The 16731-nt window shown below is 35.2% G+C and overlaps 3 long non-coding RNA genes across 3 annotated transcripts in view; all 3 read left to right on the top strand.

Annotated features, from left to right (window-relative positions):
- The window catches only part of LOC149584664 (uncharacterized), a 407519-nt gene that overhangs the window by 29991 nt on the left and 360797 nt on the right, over nt 1-16731 (top strand). The window lies entirely within an intron of this gene.
- On the top strand, nt 5714-6039 carry LOC149584673 (uncharacterized). Its single transcript, XR_016380262.1, has 2 exons — nt 5714-5771; nt 5835-6039. It is a non-coding gene; the product is annotated as an uncharacterized LOC149584673 (long non-coding RNA).
- LOC149584672 (uncharacterized) lies at nt 9674-9995 on the top strand. The gene is made up of 2 exons (XR_016380341.1): nt 9674-9754; nt 9827-9995. It is a non-coding gene; the product is annotated as an uncharacterized LOC149584672 (long non-coding RNA).

The raw sequence follows: 16731 nt of genomic DNA, 5'->3' as shown, positions 1-16731 counted from the left end.
CCAAAACATTTCATGAATTCATGCGAATTCCTGATCAAACTTTATGAATTCAAAAAAATCTTTGGCAAATTTACTGAATTCTCCGAAATAATTTTATGAATTCATATGAATTCCAGCGTATTCCCAACAGTGTCAATGAATTCAATTGTATTCGCGACAATTAGCATGAATTCATTTGAATTCAGAAAAATGAGCTCGAATTCTTTAAGAATGCGCACGAATTCACTGAATTCCGCAATGAATTCTTTGGTATTCATTATTTTTTTCGTGTATTCATCTTTTCGATGAGATATTTTTTCAAACGATAGAGTATAAATACCACTGGGCCCAGTTTAAATCATTAAAAGTATTGTTCAGTGTTTTTATTTTGACAATAGCTCACTCGATCACGCACTCGACGACGCAAGCTGCTCACGCTATAGAAGCCCGTTCAAAGATTCGATTTACAAGTATAAGCCCGAATTTTGAAAAAAATCAAAGGAACCGAAAATTAAAGCAAGTTTCTAAGGGAGGAGGTAGATTTTTGGTCAGATCCTTGGTCCTATTGATCCAAATGACCTGATATTTTAACGAGACGCGTGTTTCGACGTGTTTTATTTAGTGCTGTGCGAGTACTCAATAAGACTCGAGTACTCCATAAGATATTTTCTGAGACTCGAAGAAGTTTCGAGTATCAGATTAAGGCTCGATAAATACTCGAACCTGCTTTTGGAAGACCTTATTTTCTAATATTTGTAAACGTGCAGATGTCTCGAAAGCCCTTGGGGTGATGCCCAGCCATTCGCGATTTCTTAGCCACATCTTATGATGTACATCTACGATGAGGCTCTTAGTTTGGCCTGCCCTGGCGGCATTGTAGTGTCCCACGGTAAATGCCTTTGGTAGTATAAAATTTTTCGTTCGTCATTGAAGGGAGAATGAATGGGAGAAAATTGTGGTGAGGTGATATTTTTCGTTAGTGTATTTTAACAGCAAGTTTAAGAATTAGATTTATTTGTACTAGTAAAGTTAAACATTGAGAATTGTGTTTTACTCGAATTGTGTTTTTTTTTGCTCGATAAATTTAAAGCGAGAGACAGCATTATGGTATTGCCTTAATTTAAATTGGAGGTTTAATACTCCCTTTAAAATTCATGTCACCCGTCGACAATAAGGGTTTCACGCTTTTTATCCCGCTCCTCTATTTCAAAATTCAAAGAAATCAAGAGGAATATTTATAAATCAAAAGGAAGTATATACCTACGTTATATTTAGAACGGTTTTAAGGTGGTGTTTACTATTAGAAGTTACGTGTATTTTCTATAAATCGACAAGAGTTTTAAAAGAAGGTACTAGCTAGGAGCCCCAGATATTACAAGTATAACATGACAAAATTTATTGAAGTAAGGATTAAGGGATATGATTTTTTGTTAGGGCATCGAGGGGCTATTCACTCTGATCTTCAGTACTTCAGCCTTTTTTTCGGGTAAATCGTTTTACCATTACTGTTAATGGATGCACATCGTGGGGGTACTCACTCACGTTTTCCGTTCGTATCACACTATAATTATAACTGAAGTGAAAAAAAATCAGTAATAATTTTAAAACAGTAGCTCATCGAGGGGCTATTTAGTCAAATTTTCTGTACGCCTGTTAAGTACGGTACGATGTGGCTACTATATCGAGCCCTTGGGTCGTCTTGTTAAATGTTGTTCTTACTTGTTGTTCGCGACTTTTAATTTTTTTCGGTCTTCATTTACCAAACAGGTTAGTATTAAGGGATAGAACTAATTTTAAAAGCACTTTCTTCCAATTTAGTATTATGCCTATACCTTCTCGCTGTGTGTCTTATTGGTCATATGACACTTTCATCCAACCTTTTTCAGTTTGTTTCTTGATCATGATTTTTCTATGGGTTTTTTTTTTGAAATACAGTTTTGAACTAAAATTGCCTTAACACAATAAAGTTTACTAGGTGGAAACACCGCTCCTGGCCCATTGGACCGTATGTCCCATACAACAGAATACTGTTGAACAGAATATAGCCAAAATGTGGCGATTTTATGATCTTAAAATTTTAAATGCTATTTAACGATATATTTTTAATGCCGTTTTACAGGCGGAATTAAAGATTTTGTCTTTTGGTTTTTTTAAACATCCTTGTTCTAATGCTTAGTCTATCAATACACTTTCCAATATAAATATTGACGCTACGATGGTCAAATTACAAGTTTACTAGCAAGTCTCTATTGTAATCGAACCGAGCAGAAGCTAAGCTAACCTAACCTGTAATAAAATCAATGTATTAGAGAAGGACCTTGTTCCAGGGTCTTAATAAATATAACCAAAAACGGATTTATGTGAGAAGAACGTTGAAGGTAGCAAATTCACTACCCATCCTCGCATACTTTATTGAGAAACGTCGTCTGCTTATATTTTGACTCCACCCACAAATTCTGTATATCTCTATTTTCGTGGTTAAATATATAAAGAAAGAAAAACTAGATGCTTAAAAAAGAAACATCAATTATTTATATTCTTAACTTTAAAACATAATTCCACTAAATCGGGAGTTATATAGCATTGTTGTCCACTTTGCTTTTTTTACCACTGGCGCAATTTCGGAAAAAATATTTAACCACAAAAATAGAGAAGTCTCTATACACAGAATTTGTGGGTGGAGTCAAAATATAAGCAGACGAAGTTTCTCAATAAAGTATGCGAGGATGGTACCAGAGGCTAAAGCTATGATCCCACGTTCTTAGTGCATAAATCCGTTTTTGATATAACATATAGTGTTCAAGGGTCTTAAAAAATATAGCATTTATTGGTAAGCATATAAATAAAACGGGTAGCAAAAACAAAAAAAATAATCCTTTCTGTTAACATGGTTACCACTCCAGATAAAAATTTTTCAAACGGTCGCAATGTAGAAAGCTCACAAACAAGTTCTATCAGGAGCCCTTCCTCATAAAAATATGTTTGTGATATTAACCAGACCTTGCAGTAAAAGTATTCTTAAATAATTTATCGAGGGACTAGTCCCTAAACACCGATGACTAGTAAAGTCATTATTTAATTAACCACTGCCATGAGTTAATAATATGTTAGCTCCCTAACATAATTTAGGGAGCTAACATATTATTAACTCATGCCACTGCAAAGGGCAGGTATTTCTTTTTTACATGTAATCCTTTTAGTACAGTCAAAGGTACAGCCGTGTACACACATTTCATTTCCAAAGCTTTTACCCGTAATTGGTATACAGGGACTCGTAACTTGACAAGTCCATCGCTAAATTATTTACCGAAAATTCTCTTAAAACATTTGAGTACTGGAATGTCACAGAGAAATTCGTTGAATTCCGTGAACTCACTTCAAAATCAACAAATTCACTGATGAATTTCGTGAATTCGCTTCAAAATTTACGAAATCGCAGATAAATTCAGTGAGATCTCTTTTTAATTTAGTGAAACCATTGATGAATTCAGAAAATTCCCTGAATTCACTTAAACATTTACGAATTCATACTCGAATTCCGTGAATTCACTAAAAAAATCTATAAATTCGGATGTGAATTCATTTTTACTTGCGTGATGTCATCTAAAACATTGAAAAATTTCTTGAATTCTTTGAATTCTTTCCAAGAATTCTGTATTCAGTAGAGAATCATGAATTCACAGGGTTGAAAATGAAGGAATTCATGAATCTGAAATCAGGTGTACATCTTCTAGAGAGAGATAGCAACCCCTCGTAATTTAGCGATGGACTTGTCAAGTTACGAGTCCCTGTATACCAATTACGGGTAAAAGCTTTGGAAATGAAATGTGTGTACACGGCTGTACCTTTGACTGTACTAAAAGGATTACATGTAAAAAAGAAATACCTGCCCTTTGCAGTGGCATGAGTTAATAATATGTTAGCTCCCTAAATTATGTTAGGGAGCTAACATATTATTAACTCATGGCAGTGGTTAATTAAATAATGACTTTACTAGTCATCGGTGTTTAGGGACTAGTCCCTCGATAAATTATTTAAGAATACTTTTACTGTAAGGTCTGGTTAATATCACAAACATATTTTTATGAGGAAGGGCTCCTGATAGAACTTGTTTGTGAGCTTTCTACATTGCGACCGTTTGAAAAATTTTTATCTGGAGTGGTAACCATGTTAACAGAAAGGATTATTTTTTTTGTTTTTGCTACCCGTTTTATTTATATGCTTACCAATAAATGCTATATTTTTTAAGACCCTTGAACACTATATGTTATATCAAAAACGGATTTATGCACTAAGAACGTGGGATCATAGCTTTAGCCTCTGGTACCATCCTCGCATACTTTATTGAGAAACTTCGTCTGCTTATATTTTGACTCCACCCACAAATTCTGTGTATAGAGACTTCTCTATTTTTGTGGTTAAATATTTTTTCCGAAATTGCGCCAGTGGTAAAAAAAGCAAAGTGGACAACAATGCTATATAACTCCCGATTTAGTGGAATTATGTTTTAAAGTTAAGAATATAAATAATTGATGTTTCTTTTTTAAGCATCTAGTTTTTCTTTCTTTATATATTTAACCACGAAAATAGAGATATACAGAATTTGTGGGTGGAGTCAAAATATAAGCAGACGACGTTTCTCAATAAAGTATGCGAGGATGGGTAGTGAATTTGCTACCTTCAACGTTCTTCTCACATAAATCCGTTTTTGGTTATATTTATTAAGACCCTGGAACAAGGTCCTTCTCTAATACATTGATTTTATTACAGGTTAGGTTAGCTTAGCTTCTGCTCGGTTCGATTACAATAGAGACTTGCTAGTAAACTTGTAATTTGACCATCGTAGCGTCAATATTTATATTGGAAAGTGTATTGATAGACTAAGCATTAGAACAAGGATGTTTAAAAAAACCAAAAGACAAAATCTTTAATTCCGCCTGTAAAACGGCATTAAAAATATATCGTTAAATAGCATTTAAAATTTTAAGATCATAAAATCGCCACATTTTGGCTATATTCTGTTCAACAGTATTCTGTTGTATGGGACATACGGTCCAATGGGCCAGGAGCGGTGTTTCCACCTAGTAAACTTTATTGTGTTAAGGCAATTTTAGTTCAAAACTGTATTTCAAAAAAAAAACCCATAGAAAAATCATGATCAAGAAACAAACTGAAAAAGGTTGGATGAAAGTGTCATATGACCAATAAGACACACAGCGAGAAGGTATAGGCATAATACTAAATTGGAAGAAAGTGCTTTTAAAATTAGTTCTATCCCTTAATACTAACCTGTTTGGTAAATGAAGACCGAAAAAAATTAAAAGTCGCGAACAACAAGTAAGAACAACATTTAACAAGACGACCCAAGGGCTCGATATAGTAGCCACATCGTACCGTACTTAACAGGCGTACAGAAAATTTGACTAAATAGCCCCTCGATGAGCTACTGTTTTAAAATTATTACTGATTTTTTTTCACTTCAGTTATAATTATAGTGTGATACGAACGGAAAACGTGAGTGAGTACCCCCACGATGTGCATCCATTAACAGTAATGGTAAAACGATTTACCCGAAAAAAAGGCTGAAGTACTGAAGATCAGAGTGAATAGCCCCTCGATGCCCTAACAAAAAATCATATCCCTTAATCCTTACTTCAATAAATTTTGTCATGTTATACTTGTAATATCTGGGGCTCCTAGCTAGTACCTTCTTTTAAAACTCTTGTCGATTTATAGAAAATACACGTAACTTCTAATAGTAAACACCACCTTAAAACCGTTCTAAATATAACGTAGGTATATACTTCCTTTTGATTTATAAATATTCCTCTTGATTTCTTTGAATTTTGAAATAGAGGAGCGGGATAAAAAGCGTGAAACCCTTATTGTCGACGGGTGACATGAATTTTAAAGGGAGTATTAAACCTCCAATTTAAATTAAGGCAATACCATAATGCTGTCTCTCGCTTTAAATTTATCGAGCAAAAAAAAAACACAATTCGAGTAAAACACAATTCTCAATGTTTAACTTTACTAGTACAAATAAATCTAATTCTTAAACTTGCTGTTAAAATACACTAACGAAAAATATCACCTCACAACAATTTTCTCCCATTCATTCTCCCTTCAATGACGAACGAAAAATTTTATACTACCAAAGGCATTTACCGTGGGACACTACAATGCCGCCAGGGCAGGCCAAACTAAGAGCCTCATCGTAGATGTACATCATAAGATGTGGCTAAGAAATCGCGAATGGCTGGGCATCACCCCAAGGGCTTTCGAGACATCTGCACGTTTACAAATATTAGAAAATAAGGTCTTCCAAAAGCAGGTTCGAGTATTTATCGAGCCTTAATCTGATACTCGAAACTTCTTCGAGTCTCAGAAAATATCTTATGGAGTACTCGAGTCTTATTGAGTACTCGCACAGCACTAAATAAAACACGTCGAAACACGCGTCTCGTTAAAATATCAGGTCATTTGGATCAATAGGACCAAGGATCTGACCAAAAATCTACCTCCTCCCTTAGAAACTTGCTTTAATTTTCGGTTCCTTTGATTTTTTTCAAAAGTCGGGCTTATACTTGTAAATCGAATCTTTGAACGGGCTTCTATAGCGTGAGCAGCTTGCGTCGTCGAGTGCGTGATCGAGTGAGCTATTGTCAAAATAAAAACACTGAACAATACTTTTAATGATTTAAACTGGGCCCAGTGGTATTTATACTCTATCGTTTGAAAAAATATCTCATCGAAAAGATGAATACACGAAAAAAATAATGAATACCAAAGAATTCATTGCGGAATTCAGTGAATTCGTGCGCATTCTTAAAGAATTCGAGCTCATTTTTCTGAATTCAAATGAATTCATGCTAATTGTCGCGAATACAATTGAATTCATTGACACTGTTGGGAATACGCTGGAATTCATATGAATTCACAAAATTATTTCGGAGAATTCAGTAAATTTGCCAAAGATTTTTTTGAATTCATAAAGTTTGATCAGGAATTCGCATGAATTCATGAAATGTTTTGGGAATTCACTTGAATTCAAAGGGCAATTCTTGATTCGTTTGAATTCACTTGAATACATGGAATATTTCGTGGAATTCAGAAGTTTGTTTTTAGAATTCACATGGAATTCAGCCAGTGATGTACACCGAATTCACGAGTTAGAAGCCCCTCGGTTTGTTTTGACATCCTACTCTTATTTTCATATTTTAAATGAGTATTTTCAATATTTATTCGTATCATTATAAGAAACAATTACAAGCTGTATAAATATTTTCACAAACGGTTTCGAAAGGACTGTTTTGAACTATTATCACGCTTTGTTACTTGGTTTGTTTTGACATCCTACTTGTGTCTTCATTTTTTAAATGAGTATTTTCAATATCTTTTCGTAAACACTTTTCACGGGAATGTATGGAGGGCCTGGAATGGCTAAGGGGGCTTTCGTTGTACCCTTGATGTTGGAAACATAAGGCGAGTCCTGTTTTTTTTTGAGAAGTGTAGCTCCTCCCCCTACGTTTGTTTAGCTGTCTACCGAAGGCGAAAAATGTCATGACTCGTTAAAAAAGGCATGGCAGAAGTGACCTTTTTTTTTTGATTGGCCGCCGTTCGCGTTCATATTCGATTCTCTCAGCCTAGGCAGAGGACCAAGGGTAGAGGGTGGAGAATTATAGCAAACAGGCTTTTTTGGCAGCCAATGAATGAATGAAAATAATTTAAGTGCTAAATACGATTTTTACGTCAGGCTATGACGTCACTAGTGTAAATTAAGCCACGCCAGTTGTTTCCAAGATCATTTCACGCCGATTAGGATTTGACCTTAGCCATTCCAACCCCTCCATACATTCCTGCTTTTAATCATAACTTTGCCAATATCTGTATTGAAAATACTCATTTAAAATATGGAAATAAGAGAATGTCAAAACATAAACAAACCAAGTAATGAAGAGTGGTAATAGTTTCAAAAAGCTCATTATCTTTTCCTTGATTGTTGATTATAATATTCCCTTCAACTAAGACAGGCTATATTTGATTCGAAATAAATTTTAGTGATATCTACACAAGAAGTCCAAAACTCCCTCCTCCTGTCTACACGCATGAATATGGTAAAAAATGCTTGACTCTGATAACCTGAACATGGATATAATTCTTCTCCTTCCAGTTAAGAAAAATAATTATAATTATAATGCATTTTCCAATTTGATAATTCAGAAGAAATTAACGAAAAACGTTTTCGTAGCCCAATTATTTATTTCTAGCGAGTTCTTTACCAAAATATCAAGTAAAGAGTTTGTGAAATCTGCCTACTTCCAGTATGCGGTTATGGGCATCTTGAGAGATGTATATCATGTCAACCAGGTTGACTCAACCTACCTGGAATTCACCCTACAGATAGTATATATCCCCCTTTTCATTTTATCGTAATGGTCGTATATGCTACCAAAGGCCAGATATAACGATTTTATACGAAGGCAAGGGCTATATCAGTGGCGTCTCTTCATTTTTGCCTATCTCTGTAAGGTAACAGTTTTAGCTCCACCCTCCTCGTACAATGTAATTGGTTTCTACTGTTGGCAGGGTCAAATATGTGTGTTGGAGATTGGCTGGAATGCTGAGGACTCCATTGGGCCGCTTCTTGTTTGACAAAGCAGAGGAGTTTAATTCCACACCTAAAATAGAAATGTTCTGTCTTGTTGTAATAATAGTTGCGAAGAATAGCCTGATTAGAAGCTATGAGTCGATTTTTCTTCTAAAACGGCACAATACTTGACTTTATCCCAAAGAGAGTGGACGCGAGAAATTTAAAACTTTCCGATTTTCTTTGCCTTTTGGTCCTTTTATAAAAAACGTCTAGAGAAAAAAATTCAATTTTCCCTAAAAAACCGAATGGAAGAAATATTTAACTCGAGCAATCGCTACAACTTGACTTTTGCATTTTCAGATGAGGTAAAACTTAACCACTTTGCTTGAAAATTAGGCGTAGCATTTATTACGTTTAATTTTCCTATATATTTTCCCCAATATTTTTGAGATTCTTGTATTGTAACTTTAATTACCAATTTATTTCATCTCACTATTTCTCAATGATAAATTCTCATTATATTTAAATTATGACGATTAACCTTTTATTTGCCGCGCTAGTCAACTACATCGGCTGCAGACTTTTGAGTCGGCAAATAAAATTCGCACGGCATTCAGTTTAAAGATCACTCAATATAAAGAGTACATTCGTCAATCGTTTCATAAAGAGTTAACTGAACCCCCTTTATAATTTGACTGCTTCGAATATGTTACATCAAATTAAAAAAAATAAAAACATTCGGACCAGAGTTATTAAAGGGTTAACAAATAAGATTGTTTTAATATCTCTAAAATTTTATTAAAAATATTTGTAATCAAAGAAATTTCGGTAATTCTCTATTCATTTACAATTTTACAAATGTTTCGTACGAGGAAAAATTCCAAAACTATAAAGTTGTGAGCACAATAGCCACAAAATGTTGATTTTTGAAAATGTTTTTAAAGCCAAATATATACCATTTTAACTAAATTATGATTATTAACGAGCAAAGATACATTGACAACGATGTCCTAATTTGAGTCATCGGAAAACTTATTAGGACCGATAATTTAAAGTGATTAAATACTTTATATAGTGGCTGGATAAATGGGAGAAGGAATTCTTAGCGGAGCCATATTTTCCGTTCTACGATATGGGATATGCATTTGGTCGTTACGTGCTTTTGAGCCTCAAAAATGTGAAGTATGCCAGCATTTATGATAGTTTTCCCAAATATAAAACATCATATGACTAAATTTGTAAATGATATTTCAGACTTACATTTATGAGTAATAAATGGGTCGATGGACGTTTGAGGGAGATCAATGTTACTAAATGGACATCCAGTAATGTGAAACATAGTTTAGCTATTGAAATGGGTGTAAGTACAAGATTGGATCGTGTTTTAAGAGAAAAAGCGTGTTACTACAAATGTGGGAATTAATGTTAATAGTCCTACAAATGTTTTTTTTCTAGTATTTTTGAAAATATGCATTAAATATCACGAACATGAGTGTAGTAGTACTACCTGATACAAAACATCGTGTTGTAAATTTTTACAAAAACAAATCCCCTCTTGTGTAAAACAACCGCTTTGAAAAACACATGGCCGTCTATTTTCTGAATCAAATCAATTAAATTATCCTTAAGATTCTAGACACCGTTGTACTCCAACATATCCCATTTGAGAGGGATGCGTTGGCACTTCATGTAGCTCCAATTAGTTACTTCGATTCCTTCTCAATATAAGCGAGCCCATTAGAAACGAACGTTCACAAACGATTCTCTCCATCAAGGGACTCGAGAACACAGTATGGATCTGCAACCTTTTGTCACTGATAGTAGTTTCTCTTGTATCTCTTCTGGCTGCCAGGAAAAGAATGAGATTCAGGGAGTCCAATTCGATAATCTTCACGAAATTCATCTGGATTTACATTTCGGATTTTCTGCGCAATCGTACGTGCCAAAAACAGATTTAATTAAAGCACGAGTCTAAATAAAAAGGGAAGTAAAAAGTTTGATGTACAAATCATTTCGGTTTTTCAAAGAAAACATGGTGTAAATGGCTAATCCTTTAAAATATCCTTTTAAATTAAGTGAGAAGAGGCAAATGCAAACTTCCACATTGTAAAAATACACTAGAAAACTTGCTAAATGTATTGACTAATCGAGGCGAGGTTCTCTGAGTGCAAGGGGAGTATATTCGAAGCAACTTTAATTTCAAACAAGGTTTCGATTTATTTTTGGTAAATCACGGATATTATAGTTTCTTTCTTATGAAATCAGTTAATGAAATTCACACTTCAAGGTGCAAACTTGCTTAAATTGACTAGGTGTATTTCTGTCCTTACTATTGGACATTTTTCTTAACGAACAGTTTAGCGGGCGATCATTATTTGAGGTACAGAATTGAACAAGCTGCCCCAGCAGAAGGACACTCGTGCGGGATATGTAAGATAATAAAAATTTAAACAAAAGGGGCTAAAAAAGCGAGCATTAGATAAAAAATTCTTTGCCAGACGCCATATCTCCAGTTTTTTTTTTTTTTTTACCACCTACTAACACTAGTGCTTAGCCGTTAGGCCTTTAGCGCCAGGAAGATTTGAGCGGGAGACCCTACGCGGCCCAGCACTGACGGGGGCCGCTAGGTCGTATGTGTATAAGCAGGGAAGGAATGAGGTTTACTTGGGAGGTGACGGAAGGTGGAATTGGGGTAAGTCACCTCCGGCGGACACGGGACAGCCGGCACCTATAGGGTAGGATCGCCGACATGTGTCGTATTCCCTCAAACTTTGCCGCCCAAAAGCTTGGCTTACAGGAGTGCGCCACACTCCCGGCCATATCTCCAGTTGTGAACTTGTGAGAGTCTAATAAATATTAACAGTAGAACTCGCAGCAGACAACTCTTTCTAAAGACTTAAGCTATCCACTAGCACCATCGCGTGCCACCATCCTTAACCCACCGCACCAACGCGTGCTTCGGAGGAGGCGGAGTCTATTTATCCTTTTTTGCGGGTGACTATCACCAGGCTTGGAAACAAGGTTTATTTCTGAACTAGTCCTCCGGACCAGTGACCCCTGATGTCTTAAATATGAAACTGGTCCCGGGACCAGTGACCCTTCCCCTATTTATTTTTCTACTGGTCCCAGGACTTGTGGTCGTTCTCTCTTCTAAAAAAATCTCTCTCGGCTTAGGGTTGTATACACAACTGGACTCCTGGAGTCGAAATTTATGTTAAAATGAAAATAATTAAAGAGGTCCCCATATCAATTTTTAATAAAAGTAGGTATTAATAAACTAGTCATTGGGACCAGTGACCCTCACGTTTTGAATAAAAAAAGTGGTCCAAGCTATTAATAAACTGGTTTTTGACCTGTAAACCTGTCTTATTTCCTAGCCTGACTATCACTTCCCCGAACGTTCGCTTGCCCGAAAAGCCGATTCAAAAAAAGGTTCAAAAATATAGGAATTATAGGACCGGTGGGCTCCCTGCACTGTTACGTTAAAAACCGTTAATTAACCGTTAATGTAGGCAACGATTAAACCCGTTTTTAGGGCCTCCTCTTGCTCTGTCGCTTAAGTATAAAAAATTAACCGAAAAGTGAACTCTAATTTGATTAGTACAATCATAGTAAGTATGAAAGATGAAGTACGTTGAAAACGTTTTATTACAAGGTATAAATATATTCTAACGAACCTGGGACCGAATTTTACTTGATGTGTGTAGAAAACTTAAATATAAAACCTTGGATTAATTAACTTATATTGTCGCCCTAAAATTCTGTCTGAACTGCGAAATTTAAATTTTTTTGGAGCTGTAAGGGGCTAAGGGCTGTTTCAGCCCTAGGCCTAGCATGTCAATTGCATGGAGCAAAAAAAAGTCCAAGATAAAACCTATGTTTAGTTTAATTTGATTACTACAATCATTGTGAGTATAAAAGATGAATTACATTGAAGAATTTAGTTTTTTATTACACTACGCATACGGAGTAAATATATACACGAATCAGTTGGCTCTATACGTCAATATAAAATGATAAGGTTAACGCATAGATGTAGATTTACATAGGGGATATTGATATATCACAAGTTACATTCCATATCAAGCATACACCCATGATATTTATTAAATTTTCTTACCTACCTTTTTCTCCATACAGGGTTCGTACGAAATTTTACATTGAAAATCCCTGACTTTTCCAGGTTATCCCTGACCAAATGTTGCCTACATCCCTGACCATTTTAAGGTGTTTACCAGAGCCCACTTCATAATTACACCTGGCACATATTTAGCATTTCTCGAAGCATGGTTTGATATGCCAAACAAAATCCCTGACTTTTTAGGAGAACGTTTTAAATCCCTGACTTTTTCCCCTATTTTCCATATCCCTGACTCATCCAGGTGCCGTACGAACCCTGCCATAGAGTTCCAGTCTCCAGATGGAATTATTCTATGAACTTTTAACGTGATTAATGAAGTAAAATATTTTAGAAATTATACTATTTACAGGATGAAGTTTTTAAATTATTTCTAGTCATATTTGGGAATAGGCTTGCCGGTGTGGCTATGGCTCGTTACGGCAAATTTTGGGGATTTAAGTCTCGAGTACTAGGCCTAGTAATAGCCATTAGTTTTAAGATAAAAGTGCATCTTTTAAGAACTAGGCCATACCTTCATTTATTATTTAGGAGAAAGTTGAATACCATAAGTGTATATCACCACATTATAACATACTTTCTTTACAACATCAAATCTAGGTTAGCATTTTCACCCATAGAGGTTGAAATGTTTCTAATAAATCTAAAGTTTTGAATAGTTGAACTGTAACGAATTTTTTAATATGGGCAGATAACTATCACATGGGTGAATTGTATGTAATTTCGAAAACTTTGGTTTGACTTATTATACCCTTTTGCCTTCTTTGTAGCTTTTAGTTTGAGAGAAAATGTACAGGCTTTTATTTAACAATTCATAAACAATGAACCATCCATTGATTATATAGCGTCCAGTCATTGCATAAAATTTGAAGCGTATGGCTCCACTGGCAGTCTGGCACTGTAGATTTGGTAGGGGTAGAAACTTAAAAGTGGTCTGCCATTTGCACGTGTAAGCATAGAGATTCCTGTAGAGCCCTTAAAATTAACCATTTTGTATGGTCTCCTCAATCATGGTCTTCATGGAAGATCTTAATTTTTATCTGCACGTGTACCCTATCTCTAGGATCTTAATTAGAAATTAAGGTCCGCCTTTATGAATCATTAATGGTCGAAACGTCCATAGCAGATTTTCAACCTATTCTAGGATGATTATTAGAAATTCAAATTACGTACCTGACTTAAGGAGTAATTAACCATTTTATATGGTCTCAATGGCTGTTGAAGATTTGAATTTAACCTGAAAGTATGGACTTATCTCTAGGAAAGTCATGATTAATTAACCTAGCTTTGCAAGGTCCATTGAAGCCATGAGAGATAGATTCGTAACGTCAAATGAAGGGTTAAATTTAACCTGAAAGTTTGGACTTATCTCTAGGAAAGTCATGATTAATTAACCTAGCTTTGCAAGGTCCATTGAAGGTTTGAATTTAACCTGAAAGTATAGACTTATCTCTAGGAAAGTAATTAGGAATTAGTAACCTGCCTTAGCCACCATTTTTGCTCCTTGGTTTATAACGAACTAGGGCTATAAGCCTTACAGTTCAGAATATCACAGTAGTGATATCACAGTAAAATATTATACATCACATTGTATCACATAATAATAATAATAATAATAATAATAATAGTAACAGTCAATGACATGGAAAATTTACACGAATAATTACAACATATTTAAGTGAGCGCGAAGTTGAATGATAGTGTTCCAACGTCGATTAAAAAATTTTAATTTTTAACCTGAAAGTATCTCCAGGAAGGTAATTATTAATTACTAACCTGTCTTCGTGAACGCTTAATCAAATGATCCCAATGTCCAATAGTTATTTCTTGAAATAGTTCTTTGTTACCTTCACTTCCCTAAGCAGTAAACTGTAAGCACCGCGCCCTAAGCCAAAGCAATGCGGCAACCGTTGAACCGTCCGTTGCGGTCTCGCAGATTTGAATTTTGACCAAACCGAATACTACTACGCTATTGGCTAAATTATAGCTACAGTGTTGCTCCCGGGTGGACGCTTCCTAAAGTGTTGTGAGAAAGAAGGATACTGGGTGGTGGGGGCAAGGAGGATTATTCATTCTCCTTGGTGGGGGTTAGGCATTTTTCTTTTTTCCATGTTTTTTCCCTGTCTGTCAACCCCCCAACCACAGTTCCAAATGCCATGATTTATGTCAACCCTAGTAGTTAGTGAACATATGGGGGTTTGTAATTCTTCTCTGCCTTTGCTAGCACTGTCATAATAAATGTCAACTGAACTTCAGAGGCAAAGAAATAAACATTAGGCAAAATAACATTAGGTGCCAATGCTCGAAATTTGTAAAATTCAAAACCCATTAATCGGCGTTAAAAAATAGTTTAATTAATTTAAATCGCCATTTTTTGGTGCGATATGTTTATTTATTTTGTAAAGTGTAGGATAGAGTTATAATTGTCATTTTTAGACCGTTAGAACGGCTGATATGGTTTTTCACATATAAATACTTTAATTAGGCCCATAATAATTAAACCGATATTGATTTTGGGGTAATTTTAACCAAGGAATCGAATGGTGATTTGCAAATTAGTATAAAATTAAGTACGTGTAAAAAAATATCACTGTACCGCTTTGAAATCCTGTTTTTCAAATTCCTGACTCTAAAATTAGTCAGGAAAAATAATTTTCTTCTTTAATTACCTTAATTACGAGCTGTAATTAACGAAAAACGTTAAAAAATTCCATCGAAACTTAACGTTGCAAACGTATGAAGTATAAACTGGTGTCACCCTAGGTTGGAAGCTGAAATCAAAGACCACTTTTATAACATTTAGTTTTTTGGTTATTTTCGGTTTCTGATTATAATTAGCTTAATGATTTAAGAAAGCACATGAACTCTGAATGTTCCGAATCTCCTGATTCCAATGGTGTTAATTTTAGGTCTCCACGACTTACTGTTAAATAATTTTGTAACTAAACGCCCAAAAAGACAGACGATATTTTTAATTTTCCGTCTTTCAAACATATTTTTGACTTTAAAATAGCAATTAATTCAAATGATATTATGTGATTCTGACGTAAAAACCTGTAAGGAATCGAATGAAAGTGGTCGCAAGACCGTAGGCTTAGCAGTTGATTAGTTGTTCCACTTAAAAACGAAATTATCAAAATTTTAAAAGATCTCAAATGAATGTGTATTAAGAATACAAATTTAATTTAATTGTTTTATTTTATCGACACAGGGACCACTTTGTAAATCAGATTTTTCTGAAAGTGTACTCCTAATAAAAGCCTTAATTATTATTATTATTATTAATTACGGCTATCCGCATTTTTAAATACAACCTAACTGGGAAGCGAGAGAAAAGGCTACGATCTCTGGCCTCCCAGTGTATTTTTGGTATCAAGTGATGTTGATGCTCTTTAATCAGAGCAACAACCTTAATTATCCTAGGTTTTGACGGAAATTTTTTATTGGATATTGTCACGTGACCCATTTGTAACGAAACATGATTTTTTATACAGGGCCATACTCAGTTTTATTTGCTTATGATAGAGCCCAAGAAAAATAACGTCACGGAAAAACCCCTTTTCGTATTCGTACCAAAATGTAAAAAGAACCTAGGTCCTCTTTGATAAAAGGCCTTTGCCCTGTCCTTATCTAGCTAGATCAGGGAGGAGAGCCTAGATCTAAAGCCTGGTTCACACCTGGCGAATTGTGGAGCGAATAGCCCGTCACGAACAGTTCGCTCGTCCGTTCGCCTAGTCTGACATAGTTTTGGCCATTCGCTCACCCCGTTCGCCCGGAATAGTTTCCAAACTATTTTTACGAGCGAATAGGTCAGCTTTGCCCGTATAAAATGTGGGTGGGTAGGAGGCCTTTTTATTCGCTGCTCAGCTCTTATCTGTTATCGCCCAAAAATCTATTTTCTAGCGAGCGACCAAAGAAGATTTTTTTCTTTCTTTCATCCAAATATACTTCGCCTTAAGCATGACCAAGACGTTCACCGGGCGGAATGCTTTCTGGCAAAACTGAGTCTTTCTTCTGAATA

This window comes from Phalangium opilio, unplaced genomic scaffold (genome assembly GCF_054372755.1).
Source record: "Phalangium opilio isolate 3A_F unplaced genomic scaffold, DU_Popi_V2 ptg001170l_1, whole genome shotgun sequence".
NCBI lineage: Eukaryota > Metazoa > Arthropoda > Arachnida > Opiliones > Phalangiidae > Phalangium > Phalangium opilio.
The sequence above is the reverse complement of the archived record's forward strand: the minus strand, read 5'-3'. Positions and strand labels throughout refer to the sequence as shown.